General features: G+C 46.9%; 1 protein-coding gene across 7 annotated transcripts in view; it reads left to right on the top strand.

Annotated features, from left to right (window-relative positions):
* The first annotated feature begins 188 nt into the window (after positions 1-188).
* Positions 189-17,524, top strand: part of ANKRD11 (ankyrin repeat domain containing 11) — a 180,820-nt gene continuing 163,484 nt past the window's right edge. For 3 of the 7 annotated variants that reach the window (XM_036924281.2, XM_036924275.2, XM_036924280.2), the window contains exon 1: positions 190-350. The gene's annotated coding sequence lies outside the window, so the exon portion shown is untranslated. Of the gene's footprint in view, positions 351-17,524 lie in introns of all 7 variants that reach the window. The other 4 variants (XM_036924279.2, XM_036924278.2, XM_036924277.2 and 1 more) reach the window with 2 other exon arrangements.

The raw sequence follows: 17,524 nt of genomic DNA, 5'->3' as shown, positions 1-17,524 counted from the left end.
CAATGGGCGGCGTCGTCTCATGCGGCCGGCGCCCGCCGCAGCCGCCGCCGGGTCCCGGAGCCAGAGGCCTCCCGTGCTGGAGCGCGATGGAGCGAGGGCCCCAGGCGGGGAGGCGCCGCCGCAGAGAGCGCGGCTCGACGCCCCCTCAGTGAGCGCCCGCGCCCCGCGGCGCCGCCCGCGCCCGGCCGCGCCCGAGGGCGGGCTCGCTCCCGCCGGCCTCCCAGCCTCGCGGGCGCTCGGAGCCGCCGCCGCCGCCTTCCCGCTCGGGCCGCGGCCGGGAGACGGGCCGGGGCTGCATGGCCTCGCCCGCGCGCCGCCGCTGAGCCCGCGGAGCCGCGCAGTCGGAGCCGGTGAGAGCCGCCGTGACGGGAGGGAGTCGGCTGGCGCCGGGGCGTGGGGGCGGCCTCGCGGCCTGCAGGCCTCCCACCGGGCGGAGCAGTGCGACGGGCTCCGGTGGCCCGGGTTCTCGGGAGGGGCCGACGGCGGGCCTGGGGCCCGCGGGTCCTCCGGGGAGTCAGGTAGCTGAAGGGCTGACGGCGGGCTCTGGGTGGGCCTGGGGGCCGACGGGGGCTCCGGATGAGCCCGAGGGGCCCGGGGCCGCTGTGAGGGGCCGAAGGTGGGCCTGGGGGCCCGGGCAGCCGTGAAGGGCCTTGGGGCTCCGGGGTGGGCCTGGGAGGCGAACGGTGGGCTCTGGGTGGGCCTGAGGACCCGGCCGCCGTGAGCGGCCCGCAGTGGGCTTGGGGCGCCCGGGCAGCTCTCGGGCCGAGGTGGGCCCGGGGAAGGGGTCTGGGCAGCCGGGAGGGGCCGAGGTGGATTCCGGGCGCGGGGAGCGGGGCGCCGACCTCTGACCCGCGGGAGGGGGCCCTTCACGGTGTCGGTTGTAGTTGTTATTCCCGGCGTCCCTATTATTATCGCTGTTTTGAAATGGGAGCAGGCGGCTCTCGGGCTCCGAGCTGGAGGGGGCGGGCGAGCCGGGGCCCTGGAGGGGAGTGGGGGCGCCGGGGTACGGGAGGCGCGTAGGCTTGCGGCGGGGCAGGACTGCGGGGCACGGCGCGGGGGTGTCGCCTCGGGGGGAGGGGAGGCGGGACTGGGGGGCGGGGGAGCGGCGGCGGTGTCGGCGGCCGCTGCAGCCCTTGGCCTCAAGGAACAATGTGAGACGTTGCCTGAAATGTTAATTTCCGTTCCTCATTTCATCATCCCCTGGCAGGGCGGTAGCTGTGAGTGTGTGTGTGTGTGAGTGTGAGTGAGAAAGTGAGAGAGAGAGAGAGAGAGTGTGTGTGTGTGTGTGTGTGTGTGTGGTTGGTGCTACCACAGGGATTCAGTCCCCTCTCAAAGAGGGATTGTGCTGTTAGATCTTGTATCTCTGCCGTTTTGGGGGGAGTCTTAATTTGACGACTGCTCCTTTCTTGATGTCCCATCAAGGTTTTCTGCTTCTGTGGTGCTTTCGGAAAGCTAGTCTTGTGTCCGGACTTCCAGGGAGTTTGGGAGGAGGCTTTGAAGATTAAGTTGGCCTACGAGGAACTATGCTTTAAAAGCCATTTTCCTTCTAACAGTCAAGAAGCAGCATGCTTAGGTTTCATGCTTTGTACAGGTCAAGCGAAGTTTTATATCCTTTTGCACTAACAGGGTGGTTTTGCAAATGTCTGGATAGGGAGAAAACATGACAGGCTTTGTTTTATGGCGAGTTTTCTGAAGTGATTTGAGCAGTATCCTTAACATTCCTTGTCAACTGAGAAGTGAAAGTGTGCACCGTTGTTGAATTGTAAACTTAAGATATCTTGGTCCTTTTGGGGGGATGAGGCTCATTCCCCAAAGCCGTGTAAGATGATACTCCTTGTGGAAAAAGTGCCGTTGAAGCAGCCTCTGTTTTTGGTTCGTGCAAACCCAGTCAGTGGTATAACCTGGGTAGCACTAAGTGACAAACCCTGAAACTGTTTATTGATGCTTTTGGGACCTTGATTTCTCCTACTAAATGTTGCTGTCTTGGAAGACCTAGAGTTGTGTTTGTGTCTTTTGAAAATGATTGCACAAGTACTGTGATATTATTTTGGAAGTGTAGTTAAAGGAAAAAGGAAAAACATCTTGCTCAACTTTGGTTGTGATCCTTGAGTGGGATCCCTGTCTTTGGCGTTCCCTCCCCCACCCTCCATTCAGCGGTTGTTCTGTTCTTTCTGTAGTTTCACGCCTAAGAGCAGGGTCTGCTTTGATAGGATGGCCTCCTGAATGGAATGGGATGGGGAAACAAAGGCCAAGTTGCTATGACAGTTTTCTGTGTTCTTTGTGCATGCCTCTTGAGTTAGTTAAGCTCCCCGAAGATATTGCTGAATTTGAAACTTTCTGGAATTTTTGTCTTTCAAAAGAAATTTTTTTTTGTGTGTGGCAAAATACACATAACAAAATTTACCAGAAGTTTGTTTTTAAAGGTGTCACATTGTCTTGAATTCCTCCTTGGAGTTCTAACCTTGTCAGCTTCCTTGCAATGCCATGGTCAGACGTCTTTCTCTAGCCTCTCTATGGATCGGCCATGTTCATCACGCTGCACCAGAGAGCCTTTCATCTCTCTAAGCCAGATGGGCTACTTATGACTAGTAGCTGTCATGTGAGCTGTAATTACAGTGTTGGTACAGTGACAAGTAGAACTTTCTACAGATAGAATTAAAGTGTGTTACTTGGATTTGAGAATATTTTTCAAGAAGCTTTGTGTGCCTTGGGTTTTTAAGTCTATTTGACACGTGAGATTATGTTTCACCAAATATAAGAGAGTTATTTTGTATATGGGCAATGAGCCCATCATCAATTAAATAAAATAATTAGAGAGTGTAAGTAAATGCTGGTTCTGAGCATCATCTCTATTTGTTGCCAGAGTGTTTTGATCTGTCGATTACACTGTATTAAGTCCCTTCATTCCCTCAACTGGTAAGTATAATGAACTACTTTTAATAGCAAGATATTGTTGGTTAATAGGTGAAAATGATGATTCATTACTTGTCTGACCACTTGCTATGTCAGTTTATTGCTGTTAGTGTTCTATGGGGATTGAGCTTGGCCCCTTTATAAAACTTTACTAAAAAATTGAACTCAAGTAACTGAAATTGCTGTCTTGAAATGTTTTCAGTATGTGTTCTCTTAATTTGAATTTCAAATGGAATTTCTGTGCAGTTGGACTTTTCCAGTTTTATCTTAAAACTCAGTGAAAGAGGGTATCAATCCTCAGCTCCTGGAGCTCAGGCAGTTAGAGATAACCAGCACAGAAAGCCTTTTTAGGCTTAGGAAATGATCTACTTTAACAACTACTTTTTACTTCTGATATAGATGTTTCTATTCCTAAGTGCTCTTTTTTTGTTTGATGGATCTCATTCATGGTATCTTTTAAGCTGGAGTCAGACTGAGCTGTGTACTTACTTACATGTCTGTTTTTATTCTTATGTGCTTTTCTTAACTCCTTCCCTTTTCATATTTAAAATTTTCTGTAAATTCACCTTTGGACCAAATACTGTTTTATATGTGCTAGAACTGCAAATGTTATGCTAATGATCGAAATGATCATTGATGGCCTAGTGTGGGTTGTATGAGCCCTCTCCTCAGGCTGTCGCTCCCCCTTAGCGCCTCCTGCTTCAGTTACCTTGGTCTTGGCATCTCCTTGACAGCCCTGTGCCTTACCCTCTCTTGGCCAGGACACAGACTGGTCCTCCGGGCCAGGGTCCTGCTAAGTCCTCATCACCTCCATTGCAGGTCTCCCCTCACTACCTCAAAAAACTTCCAAGATAACTTGCTTTTGGGTCTTAGTTAAATATTGCTTCCTCTTAGGCTTCTGAATCATCACTCTCAAGGGAGGTGCCACTCTGCCTTGTTACAGCCACATTCACGCCATTGATCAAACGTGTCGTTTGGTTACTTCTCCTATGGTCCCACAGTAGAAGGGCTTAAACTTAATCATGATCGGATGGTTTCTTTGGTCACTCAGGGCCAGTGTAAGGCATGACAGTAGTTGTAGATTGATTCAAGAAATAATTTGTTGAATTGTTTATAAAGCCTGTATAGAGAAGTATTTGAGTAATTTTGAAAGGGGAAGCTTTAAATCATGAACTTTAATTTATTTGGGTGACTAGGAATTATGCTGTGAACATTTCAGGTATTTCCCCATTTGTTTCCATTGCAAGTTTGCCTTTACAGTTTACATCATAGTGTGGGACATGGCTTTTAAAATTGGTGCACAGGAGATAAAGGGAAATTAAAGGGAAGGTTGTCTTTGTGGGAAGAAAAAAATGCTTTCTGTGAAAGAGTTTTAGTAGAACTGCTTTTGAGTACAGCAAACAGCGTAGTTTGCTAACACTGTACATGGTCCTTAGGTATTTCATCTAGAACTTAAAGGACCTTCTGGCCAAATGTCACATAAATAATGGCTTCATGTCCTGGTGGATTCCCAGGGCACTGAAGCCAAAGCCTTGGTTCACATGCAAATTCTCTGGAATGGAAGTGACCTCACCCTTAACATTCCCCCACCCCAGCTTAGCATTTTAATGAAGAAAAGAATAAAAGAATAATCTCTTTAGAGAGAAAGACACCAAAATGGAGTTGTGTTATTTTTCTCCACTGAAGTCAATGTTTTCTAAATTAAAAAAGAAAATAAACCTGTTATGTAATTAGCAAAAACGTTGCTTCTGAAAAGATTATTATGGGTGTAATTTGAGTGGTAGAGATGTGATTTTTTTGGGTAACAGTGAGTTGGATTTGTGTGGTTTTGACTCTAGGTAAGGATTGAGGGGTTTGGTTGTGGGTGAAAACACTTAAAAATGCCATTCCACAATTTAGGAATCTGACAGGAAGCTAGTCGTGTGACTTTAAAGAGTTAAGTAGTTTTGGTGTGCAAATAAAATAAGTCTGTCTTGTTAACCACAGCTAAGGTTTTTCAAGGGCTGAAAGGACTGAAAATGCAGGGCAGGGGGGCCCAGGCTGCTTCGATGCCCCCCATCCCCAAGCATAGCGGCTGTGGAGGTGGGGTGCCTGTTGGGGGTGCTGGCTGCGCTGCCGGCCGGCTCAGGGCAAAGACCCAGCTTTCCCGCTCCCTGTTGGCTTCTGTGCAGATCCTGGAAGTCTGTAGGCGCCCTTCCCCATTGTGAAGAAACCAGTGTGCACCAGGGCCGTATATAAAAATGTGACCTTTTCTCAATGTGAAACATTTTTGATCATCTGGATCAAAATTTTTGGTCAAGGTTAAATAAAATCTCCCCTTAAAGTATTTACCTAAAAAAAAAATGTGACTTTTAAGAATGGCTGGAATTAAATTTAACTTGTAAATGGTCAATAACTTTATGATAGGAGGTTTTTATCAACAATGTAGCAAATAATTTTTTTTTCAGCTCATTAGTAGTGTTCCCCCTTCCTCCTAATGGCATTTTTAGAACCAGAGTGCTGACTTCCTGGAATACTGAATATTTCTAAGTAATGAGAAGATTGAATAAGGTGCTTGGTTCATAAGGTTTTGGTTAAAGTTCTGATTAGTTTTTTGTACTGCATTCATATCTAGCAAAATAAACAAGACTTTAATTCTGGATGATTATGGAGGCTTGAGATCATTATGGCTGTACTGTGTAAACGTATCTAAAATAGGGTGAAAAAAGCAGTGAGGACCTCATTACTCTTAAGAAATTAAGTCTTGCTGTATGTACTGTGTTTCTCAGTGTGGTTTTACATCCTGTAAAACAGGAAGTAAAAATAAAAAAACAACAAAAAAAACTCCAAAGCAACACTCTTGAAAGGAGTAACTTTTTTTAATTACTTAAATGCTTGGCTAATTAAAGGATGTCCTGAAGACTTTTTAAAAATGTTGTCTTTTTGGATGATTACAAAGGAGAAAACCAGCTTTGGGGGCCTAACACTGTTAGGAACTTGCAGTATGAGGTCAGGGTTCCACAGCCCTGTGGGAGATTCTGGTTTCAGGGAATTTTAGACTTGGTGAATTTTTTCTTTTCTAGAGGTGTATTATTTGCTTCTAATGTATTTAGATTACCTACATAGGTGTTTTCATTACTTAAGAATAGTCCATATGAAATTTGAAGTTTTTTAGTCAAGTGCTAATGTATGAAGTATGCTAAAACTCAAAATGTTTTCTTATAGTTTTTCCCCCTTACACTTGAGAAAGGTAATCTTTGAATTGTTTCCTTTATCTTTTAGTATGAAACTTAGAAAAGTGATATGTGCTTTATACTCATAGTTTAAGTAATTTTCAACAGATGTAACTTTAATAAGACTTACATGCAAACTTTATTTTCCTTTGGTGAAGTGATTAGATCTGATTCTGCTAAACTTGGGTTCTCATCAGATGACTGACTTTTTAAAGAAGACTGTTGAAGCAGTAACTTAAATTTTTAAAGAAAGGATATTTAAGTAAAGACTAATGGCACAGTAAATGTTTAGAAAGTTGGGGAGAAAAATCTGTCCTAGAATGAATCTCTAGCCTCCCCTTTTCCTTGATAGTTTTCTTCTAAGCCTCCAGATATGTTGGCTCAAGGGACAAAGGTTGAATGGGGGATGTTATAAGTGGTGACACAGAAGGCTGCGAAGGGTGGAGGGAAGCAGGCTCTCAGAGTTGGGAGAAATGCTTGTTTTTACATTTCAGTGTCCTCTATTGCTGCTGTACCAAATTGCCAGAAATTTAGTGGCTTGAAACAATACAGATTATTGTTTTAAAGTTCTGTGAGTTGGAAGCCTGACATGGGCTCCTCTGGGTCTCACCCAGTGGGCTACAGTTGAGTCAGCAGGGCTGGTGTCTTCTGAATGCTCTTGGGAGACTCCATTACCTCGTCCTCTTCTAGAGGCTGTTCATGTTCCTTGTCCAAGGCCCCCTGCCCCATCTTTAAAGCCTGCAGTGGTGCATCTCTCTAGCCTTCTTCTAAAGTCACGCCATCTTTGACTATATCTCTTCTGCCTTTCTCTTCCACTTTTAAGGACCCTGTGATGATTCCAGTGGGCCGACTGGATAGTCGAGGCTAGTCTCCTCACCTGCTGATTGGTAACCTTAACCCCATATGCAACCTTAATTACACTTTGTCGTGTAATCTAAAATATCCTCAGGTTCCAGGGATTAGGATGTGGACCTCATTAGGGGCATTGTTCTTCCCACCACACTAGGATTATGTGGATGCTGTTGTAACAGATGAGGTTGGATCAGGTCACAGTGTGACCCGCTCTGGGGCTTTACCTCGGTTCACCAGAACTGTCTCAGCTCTTGGAAGGACTTGGTGCTGTTGGTCAGCTGTGTAGTCTGGCATAGATGGGAGAGGAGTGAGTGTGGTGGAAATACAGGCTCTGGACAAGATCTTGTTTTAAATAAACTTTTAGTTTGGAATAAGTTTAGATACACAAAGTTGCAAAAGTAGTAGGAGAATTCTGTAAGACAGTTTTCTTTATCCAGGCTCCCTGACTTAAACATCTTAGGTAACAGTGGAAAGGTTGTCAGAGCTAAGAAATTAATGTTGGTGTGTTGCTGTTAAACCCCAGACTTGGTTTGCATTTCACCTGGTTTTCCACTAAGGTCTTTTACCGTTCCAGGACCCCATGTTGCACTTACTTATCATGGCTCCTTAGATTCCGCCGTCATTAACAGTTCCTCAGCCTTCCGTCCTTCTTTGTGTTGTTTTCCTATCTTTGTGAAGGGCATCGGGCGCAGTTGGACAGCACTGCACGACTGACTTCCTGTGTGTCTCCTTTCCCGGTGTGGGCCGCTCTATGCTGGGGAACAGTTCTGTCTCTTCTACAGTTGGGTGAGTTACTGTTTCATGGAATGGGCTTCTAAGACTACACAGTCTCAGCTTTTTCTGATGTAGTCAGATGTTTTTTGGTTACTCACTGTATGAGGCTGTATTGTAGAAAATAGATGACTGGGATATGGCCCTGCTCTGAGATCAAGGAGGGAGAAGGACCCAGGTTACTCTGAAAACAGGTGGGAGTTCAGAGAGAAAGCATTTCTGGCTCAGCAGTCTGGGAGATGTAATGGAGGAAGTGCTGTTTAGCAATGGTGGATGTCAGTGTGCAGAAGGCTGGTAGGATACGGTGGCCACGATAGACTGTGGGAAGGCTCTGGCCACAGGCTGAGAGGGCAGAACGCAAAGTGGCCATGTCACCCAGACCTGTTTGAACATGGAGCTCATGAGTGAAAGAGGTGGTGGATGGAGGTGAGGAGACCATACTGGAGTCCAGCTGTGTGTGACTTGGAATGATGAAGCCTGGACTGGCCTGCTGAGGAGGCCTTACGATGCCTGAGGCAGGAGACGGGTCAGAAGTTGAGGGTGGTGGGGAGGGATGGAAGTCAGAGTGTCTGGGGAATGCCAGGTGGTGCAGTGCCCGGCCTGCGCTGGGACACTCCAGTCGTTTGGCAGAGAGCTGCTGGTGCAGGTTGGCCACTGCTCATGCGGGGTGAATGCAAGGTCACTGTGCACCCTGCCCCGCCTCCCCTGTTTTGGGATAAATACCAGACTTAATTAAACAAGGTGTCTCTCTAGAAACGGTGTTAAGAGAAAATAGGAACACCATTTTCCAGGGAAAAATGTAAAACAGTTAGAAATGGATGATAGGTTAAAATTTGTTCTAGGAACAATACATGAATTTGAATAAATGACAGAAATGCCCATCCCAGAAAAGTAGCTGAGGATTGCAGTGCTGACAGTAGAGCCTCATGGAGGCCTGTCAGCGAGGATGTCTCCCTGTGGGAAGAGTGGTGTGGGCTGCAGTGTTCCTCAGAGGATCTGGAAAATCTCAAAATGGGGTGGGGGCTCTCACAGTGCGCTGCCCGGGCAAGTTGTGAAGACTGGGTGGTGTTTTATATAAAAATGCTTGAAAACGTGAGGGTAAGCAGACAAAAAAAGTGGTGAGCAGTTTTATAGGAGGACAGGAAGGGGAGGCTGTCTGGTGCATGTCACACTCACGTTGGCTCTGCAGACCTGTGACAGATGCACACGCCCTGGCCCACTGGTGCTTGCATCGCAGAAGGAGGAATGGGCCGCACAGCAAGAGAGGAAATGCTGTCTGGGGGAGGCTTTCAGGCAGAGCCCCTTGGGGGCCAAGGCTGGTGGCAGTTCAGCTCAGCAGTGGTCTGATTGGAGCGTCTCTCATGTCCAAGACAGTCTGGTTTTTGCTGTCAAGTGTTTTTTTCCAAGGTAAGATGAACTGCAGGCTACGGTCCATAATAGGAGGGGCTGGAGATTTTGGGGGCTGGAGAGGTAGGACCAGCTGGTAGAGGGAGCCTGGAAGGAAGAATGGCGATCCTGTTAATTTGCCCAAATACACTGTGAGGCTTATCTTGGATTGGGTTTTTTTGTATCTCCCATCGTTCTGTGCATATCAATAGATACCTGATCAGTATTTGATTGAAAGATGAAACTTAAAAGTCAGGATTTTAAAAAAGGGCTCTGGCCTGAGAGAGGATGAATACTTGGCAGGAGATACATAATATTCTGCGAGGAACATGTAATAGGTTGGACCTGTGCCAGTCATGTTACCTAAGTGTGAGAGTGCTGGCGATTGGCTCCAAGTTGGTAGAATGTGCCTTTGTCCTGCTGGTCAAAGCCTCTCCCTGTGCTGTCTGTGAGAACTCTGCCTTTGGCCTGCTTGTCGGCGAGCAGAGGAACACACAGCGTCTGGCTTAGGGAGTGTCCCTTGGGTGACTGTCTCTTGTCTGTATTGTTTCTCTCAGGCCTTAAGTGGCATGCAGCCAAACTGCAGGAATGCTGTAAAGTAAGTGCTTAAAGCAAGTGTTCTGGTTAGCCTGACCCTTGCAGGTGCCCAGCACCAGCACCAGTGCCCTTGAAGGGAGTCGCCTCAGGGCTCAGGAGTGCCGGTGTGGTGCTCTGACTTACTGTGTTTGTTTTCCTAAACACTCCACAGTCCTAAATCCCTGTTACCAACCTCTCCGTACATGAGAGCATTTTACCTTTTCACTGGTGGACGATTGCTGTTTGCCTGATGGGCGGCTGTTTCAGCTGTCACAGCGCCAGTCCTGGCCCTGCATTCAGAGGCTCCAGGCATTGCAGTCTGACCCTGGTTCTCCCTTTTGCTTGATGACTGCCTGTCAGCGGGATGCAGGGTGGGACAGTGGCCTCTTGGAAGGCACCTTTGTGGTCCTGTGCACCTGTGCTTCTGTTTGACCTCTGTACCCTGCGTGAGGCTGTGTGGTTTGTTAGTCCACGGATGCTTTCAGTGGATTGGGTTACACAGAGTAAAGTCGGCTGGCTAATTGAGGCCATTGGGGTTGGAAGTTTTTGCACCTGGGGCTGAAGGCTGGGTCCTGGGCTTTTGGGTTTAAGGTGAGGAGATACCGTCTGTACTTCCCTCTTGTCTTCAGATCTGCTTTTCCTGTTGAGTTGCTTGTGGGCCAAAGCGGTGTGAGATTTTACACTGTGGCAGAGCATTAAATAATAGATACAGGGATACCAGATATCGGCTACCTGCTGCATTGGTTCTGAGCTTTACCTCATTTTAAAAATGACAGCTTTAGACCTCTTAGGGGAGGCTGCAAGTTGGCTGTGGGCATGTAAAGGGAGAGGCTGAGGTTTGTAGCAAATAGAATTACGTTGCCATGTGCCTACTCTGGGCAGATCCTGGCAGGTGTTCATTCCAGCCCACACCTCAGTTGACAAGCAGTAGCTTGACAGTTGAAGCTAGGAACCTGTGTCCTCACCAACATCTCAGAGTCCTTTTTAAAGCTTCCCCTGCAGATATTTGTCATCTGTGGTCAAATTTCCTGAACTGTAGCTTATACTGTTGAAAACAATTACTTCTGTCATCTTATTACGATGTAGTGCTGATAGACAATCTCAATAGTTGGGGCTCAGTTCACAAGATTTTTCTCTGAATTAAAGAAATTCACAATTTGACCTGGAAACCTAGTGTATAATTGAGAGAAGTAGACCTTCCTTACTACTAGCTGATCCTGTCTGATGACGCTGGCATCTGTGAGGTTCTTGTGGTGATGCTCACTGCACCTTCAGCCAGTGGCTGCCCCGCTCCCCTCATGGGGGTGCATGCCAGGGTCCCGTGTGCCCCGGGTAGGCTGGGCCATAGAGTATGGTGCGGGTGAGACAGTGGTTTCATCCCAGCATGGACACCTTTCTCAGATGTCACTGTCTGATTAAGTTAGAAAAATTACTCTTTGGAATGTAAAATGTAAAAGTCAAGTTCATTCCAGGTGTTAATATATATTAATGTTCTATTGTTAAATTATCACATGTACTCTCCTGGCTTCATGGTGCTTTCCTTAAGAAAGAAATTCATGCACTGCTAAGAAAGCCATCAACAAAGTGAAAAAAAACAACCTATGAAATGGGAAAAAAATATTTGCAAGTCATGTATTTGACAAGGGGCTGATAACCAAAATAAAAGAACTACAATTCAACACCAAAAACACAACCCAGTTAAAATAAAAAAATTATCTGAATAGACATTTCTTCAGAGAAGGTATACAAAAGCAGACTGGTGCCTGAAATGACGCTCAACGTTACTAGTCTTTAGGGAGACGCAAATGAGACACTTCTTCATTCTTGTTGGAATAACCGTCCTCAAATGACAAATAACAAATGCTAGCATACCGGGCACTATTGGGGGTGTAAACTGGTGCAGCCACCATGGAAAACAGTATGGAGCTTCCTCAGAAACTTAAAAATAGAACTACCATATGATCAAGCAATTCCATTTCTGGGAATATATCCAAAGGAAGTGAAAACACTAACTTGAAAAGATGATCTGCACCCCCATGTTCACAGCAGCATTATTTATAGCAGCTAAGATGTGGAAGCAACCCTACATGTCCATCAGTGGGTGAATGGATAAGGAAGGAAGGTGTGTGTGTGTGTGTGTGTGTGTGTGTGTGTGTGTGTGTGTGTGCGTGTGTGTAGGGGGGAGAGAGAGAGAGGAGGGACTATTATTCAGTCATAAAAAATGAGGCGATCTTCATCGTTTGTGACAATAGGGATAGACATTAAAGGCATTATGCTAAGTGAAATAGACAAGCACTGTTTCTATGGCAGCTGCATCAGTAACTTTTTTTTTTTAAGGAGCATTTGTTTTTGACTTTTTATTACAAAATAAAAGAAAGTACAGAGCAGTAGGCAGAATGGTGAAATGAACATCCTATATGCATTATTTAGATTTAAGTTACTGTTTTACTGTATTTGTTTATTACTATTGTGTGGGCATACTTAAAAGAAGCTGCAGGTCCACAAAAGCTTCAGTTGAGCCAATTTCTTTTAATTTTTTTTATTTCATAAGCTTATTTCCACACTTCCATACTCTTTTTAGTGGAAATAGTATTTAGCAAAGTAAAATACTTGTTCAGAATGCAAGTAGAACGCTGTGATTTAATGAAACCGAGTATAGAGACTTCGCCGAGAGGGGCTCACAGGGAGGCCAGTGCCTCAGTCACATGGCCTCCTTCACACTTCACAGAATAGACAGTGTGTCGTCTGATACATAGTTTAAGGAGGACTTTAAATAACTGATTTTGTAAGCACCTGTTAGTCCAATAAACTTCGGCAAAAAAATTGATGTGTTCTTATTTCCCCCAGCTTTTTAACATGAAAAATTTCAGAAGCATGGAGAAGTGGGAGGAAGCATGCAGTGATCATGTGCTACCTTCTGGATCCCACCTTGTTCCTGTTTTGCTATGTTGGCTCTCTTTCCACATGTGTATGCGTTGCCTGACAATTTGGAAGTGAGAGATAATCCTCATGACACTGCACCATTGCAGACATGCCGTAGAACGATGGTCTCCTGTGCCCTCAGCATAGCGTCACACCCAGAAAATCCTGCCCCGTACTGGCATCCACCAGGCCCTTCACAGACTCTGACTGCGCGGAGTGTGCCTGGGCCTACCTCTCCGTGGTCTCCAGTGTTTTGTAATGTCAAGCGCCCTCCCTCCTTTGTTCTGTCTTCACGTTCCTTGCTGAGATGGCCGGCTTTTCCTGGTTGTTCTTTAACTTGTTTCTCTGTCTTGTGTTTCCTGTAAACTGAAAGTTAGACCGAAAGGCCTGATTAGAGTTGATTAGACATTTTTGCCTTCGTGGGTAGAGTTTTTGGTTCAGAGTATTCACACAGTGAAAAGGATCACCTCACAGATTACTTCTTGGTTGCAGAGGGACATGTGTGTCTTTATAGTGGGAAGACCTGGTGGTCCCCACTTTGCCAGGTGATCAAACTAAGACTGATTCACAGCATCGTCTCTGAAGTATTCTTCCCTGATGTTTAACCTGAGTCTGTGTTAATGGCAGTATGCAACGATGAAATCTTGCTTGGATCGTGGTTTGGAGGGAGGGAACAAAATGGCTTTTAAAAAATGTTCTGGGACATTTGAACACTTAAATATGAAGCGACGTGAGGCAATGTTTGTGAGTGTTTGCTTAGGTGTGGCAGTGACTGTGTGCTGCATGGGGGTTATTTCTTGCTTCAGGCTCAGTAGGTGGAGAGGAGACAGGCTGTGGACCTCGGGGCTGACCAGTGCCTTCTGCACTGTGCTGTCCCACCCCTTCTACGTGCTCATGTTAATACGAAATTAGTGGAAAAATGCTTTTTACTCGATGCTTATACACTCCCTAGTGCATGGTTTCAGACATGTAGACTTGACTTGCTAATCTCCTTCCCTGTAATGATAGATGAGAACTTTTTTCTCACTTTGTTTCTTCAGCTGTTTGTTTTCATTAGTAGATGCTCATGGAATAGCTTCCACCCATTTTTTCCCCCTTTCATTCTTGAGTAGCTTTAAGCTTCAAGAAATCCATTAGTACACATTGCCAGTGGGTACTGTGTGCTAGTCTGCATGTATGTAAGCTAGTCTGTGCATGCTTATGTTCTCTGATGCAGTGGGCTAGGTCTGCCCAAAGGGACTCGGAAGTCAGAACCATGTCTGGTCTGTACCCCAGCTCTTCTGATGCCTCTGAGAGAGCCAGGTTCATGGGAGGTGAAGAGAGGATGTGGTTTGGGAGGAGGGAGGCCATGTGCTTACTCTCTGCTTCGTGGTGATTGTGGAGGCACTAGGATTGTGCTTCCCAGCTCAGAGCTCAGGACTCTTATGGGGTGTGTAGTCCGAGCATTTAGGTCTGGCCCACTTCTGCGGTAGGGCATATACAGGTGACTTGAACAGTAAAAAGCTTAATGTTTGACAGAGGTTGGCTAGAATTTTCAGGTCAAACAGCAGAGAGCAGAGAGGTTTCCTGCTTTAGTGAGAAAAGCACGCGGTGCTGTGGTGGGTGGACATCACTGGTGATGAGCGCTTTGCAGGCTGTTATCTGCACACAGCTGAGGGTGCTTTGCTTTTATCTTCATGCCTTTTCCGTTGTGACAGTGGTTTTCCTGGTGTGGCTGGCGTGGGAAGTCTGCTCCCGGTCCCGGCCTTCCAGCGCTGTGCTTGAGGCAGCTGGCCCCCACACACATGCCTTTGTGGCTCATCCCTGCATGTGCCTGTGTGTGAGTGATGTCAGGCGGTGGCACGGGTACTCCCGTGCTCCCTTGCACTCACTCTTGGAGCTGCCTCATGGTTTTCCCTAGTACTGTGGACATTGCACGACCCTCTTGACTTTTCCTGGTGGTGCCCCTATTTTCCAGGGCCTTTTCTGTAGCAGAGTAGGTCCTTGTGCACATGTGTAAGCATGACCCACTGGTTAAGCTCCTAGAGTTGCTAGGTCAACAACTTGGGGGTGTTTACATTTTCAATTTTGCCACATTGCTTTAAGGTGAAATTTTGCTGGCTCGCACCAAAGATGGATGGGGGCTTTTGATTTACTTTTAAAGACCATTTGTGTCCGATTTGTGTTCTGCATGTTTTGAAGTAGCCTTGGGTTAAAGGCAGTACAATCCTGACCTTTGAGAGGTGTCAAACTGGTCAGTCTTTCTAAGTAAATGAAAGGTTTCACACACTGAGGGACCAGTGTTTGGTGGGTATTTTTATTTTAGAGGGATTTCTCTATTTCTGTCTAGATAACCCTGAAAAAATTACTGGTTACTTAAGTTTGTCAAGATTTTAATTTGTAATTATGCATGTTTTCTGAGGTGAAAGCCCTTCAGGATGACAAAGAGCAGGCCCAGTAGTGAGTGCTGTGCGGCCCAGCCACTTGCAAAGCCAGTGGACCTTTCTGGGCTGGAGGCCCTCTGTGGGTCAGGAGAAAGGGGAAGGCATCTGTTGGACTGTCTTCTCTGAGCGCGAAGGAGTTTCTTGAAGCACAAGTGGGTCTGGGAATACTAAGTCAGGGGAGAGGACTGGGTGGGGAGGGGCTGGTGGCCCTGGTCTCTCCTCCTGCCTGTGCACCCCCTGGCAGTCGTCCTGGTTGCTCTGGCAGGAAGGAGTTGCCAGAGCCTCTCTCTGGAAGAACCATCCACCTGGTGAGGTGTGGGATCTGGGGGAAGTCCTTTTGGGCAGACCAGTCCCTGCTGCGGAGCCTCAGCGTCTGTAGTTGTTGTTTGAGAGCCGCGCCCGCTTGAGTCAGGACCTGCCCACATGCCTGGGCTGGTCAGAGGCAGGCCTGGGCTGTCAGTGTCCAGGCACCTCTCCAGGTCTAGCCAGGGTCTAGCTGTATTTCTTCTCATGCTGACATGTAAATAGTAATTTTATTATAAAGCAAATCATGTTATTGATTTTATAAACAACCTAAAAAGAGAGAATAATGTGAAACATTGTCATTCTTCCTATTAAGAATTCTGTTACCACCCTTCAGGGCAGCATGACTATCCTGATTGTGTTGGGTTTATAAGGTTTGAGACAAGTCTTAGCTGTCAGGATGGTGAAGACCAGGTCTTTTGAATTTGAGGCTCTGTTTTGAGAATGTATTGATAAGCCTTTTGTATTTTGAGGTGAGAAGGCATTGGCTGGAGTTGTTTTGTTCTCATAATTTGCATATTCCTGTCTTCATTATTGTTTTGACCAGCTGTTTTTTGTTCCTTATCTCTCCCCAGATTCCTGGAGCAGTTCTTGCTCTTGTGATATTAGGGCAGATATTTGATTTGATTGTGATTTTGGCACTTGGTGTAGACTTGCTCTTGTGACATCTTTTGTCACTGCTCCCTAATTTAAGAATGGAGGACCCAATGTACTTTATTGATGGTAGTATTTGGTGCTCATAAAATAGCTTCCAGAATTCTGGTGTGAATGATACAAAATTATTTAAGAATTTAAGGAAAAATTGTTTGCACAGATGATAAGTAATCAGTATTAATGTTACTGATGTCATCGACCTAATTCTTTATCAGAATGCCTTTTCTGACTGCAGTATTTCATTGTAAGGGAGAATAATTTTCACATAAAACTGGGTGCTTTGCTTTCTTTCTGGTTCCTGTGGAAATGGTCCAGCCTGGCAGGGTTCTGATCAAGTACTCGGTTACCTGGTCTTTCTCATGGAGCTCTTCAGGTGCCACAGCTCTCAGCAGCCAAAGCACGGCTCTTGGCCAGGGGTCCCTGGATCGTGTCCTTTCCTCATCCTGTCTGGTCACAAGAGCCGCAGGGTCCGGGTAGTTAGAACTGTGTGGTCTCCTCGCCCTCCACCTGAAGTGCAGGGCTTTTGTTCTTGGCTGAGGGGTCAAGGTTTTCCTTCCTACCTGGGTGTGTGTCTGCAGCCCCGGTGCTGACCACCTCTAGCCTTTGCCTGTTCTGTCAGACCCTTTCCCAGAGGGCCGGCAGAAGCATCTATAAGACCACTGCTGGAACAAGGAGTGTCACAGTCTGTCCTAAGTGATGAAAGCCCCCCCTTGTACTCCTTATCTAAGGTCCTCACCTCACGACTCCAGTGTGGCGGGAAGAAAGGGCAGGGACACCCCTGGTCTCTTCCCTGCAGGACTCCCAGCACCGTGGAGTTTGAAGATTTAAGTTGGATTTTAAACTAGATTTTTTGTGAACTATGAATCAGTGAATGGTAGTGTATTCTGCATTGTTCTGGCTAGAGGTGGTGGCGGACTTCAACCTGAAAAGCAGCATTCTGAGCCTGTACAAGTTCTGTGGCACAATAACTGCTGGGCACTACAAGCCGCTTACACAGAGCTTGGTCTGCCTGTGCAGCATGCTACATCTGGGTGCTGGGCTGCTGGTATGCGGCATGCCGCAGTCACTGTCCCTCAGGAGGTGGCGTGGCAGACTGCAGGTGGGAGCTGTGTGTGCTGCTGTGTGATGTGCCCACAGATGTGGCAGCTTTGGGTAGCACACGTTTATTACCTCCCAGTGTCTGTGGGCCAGGGGTCTGGGCTCAGTTACAGTCCAGGTGTGGGTGGAGTGGGAAACCTCCACTTCCTCAGGTTGTTGGCAGAATTCATCTCCTCCTGGTGTGAAGTCTTTGTTTGGTGCTGGCGCTCACCTGGAGACTGCCCTTGGCTTCTGGAGGCCTCCTGCGGCTCCTTCCCTGGGAGCAGTGAGAGCTTGGGCTCCAGGCTGCTGAGACAGGCTGTCATTCTCATGTAATATGACGTGGTCATGGGAGTGCCAGTGCCCCAGCTTCCCCATCCCACCCCCATTGTTTTCTTTTGGTTAGGAGCACGTCTTAGATCCTGGTGGGGAGGG

This window comes from Manis pentadactyla, chromosome 15 (assembly GCF_030020395.1).
Source record: "Manis pentadactyla isolate mManPen7 chromosome 15, mManPen7.hap1, whole genome shotgun sequence".
In the NCBI taxonomy this organism is placed as follows: domain Eukaryota; kingdom Metazoa; phylum Chordata; class Mammalia; order Pholidota; family Manidae; genus Manis; species Manis pentadactyla.
This window is presented reverse-complemented; position numbering and strand designations above follow the sequence as displayed.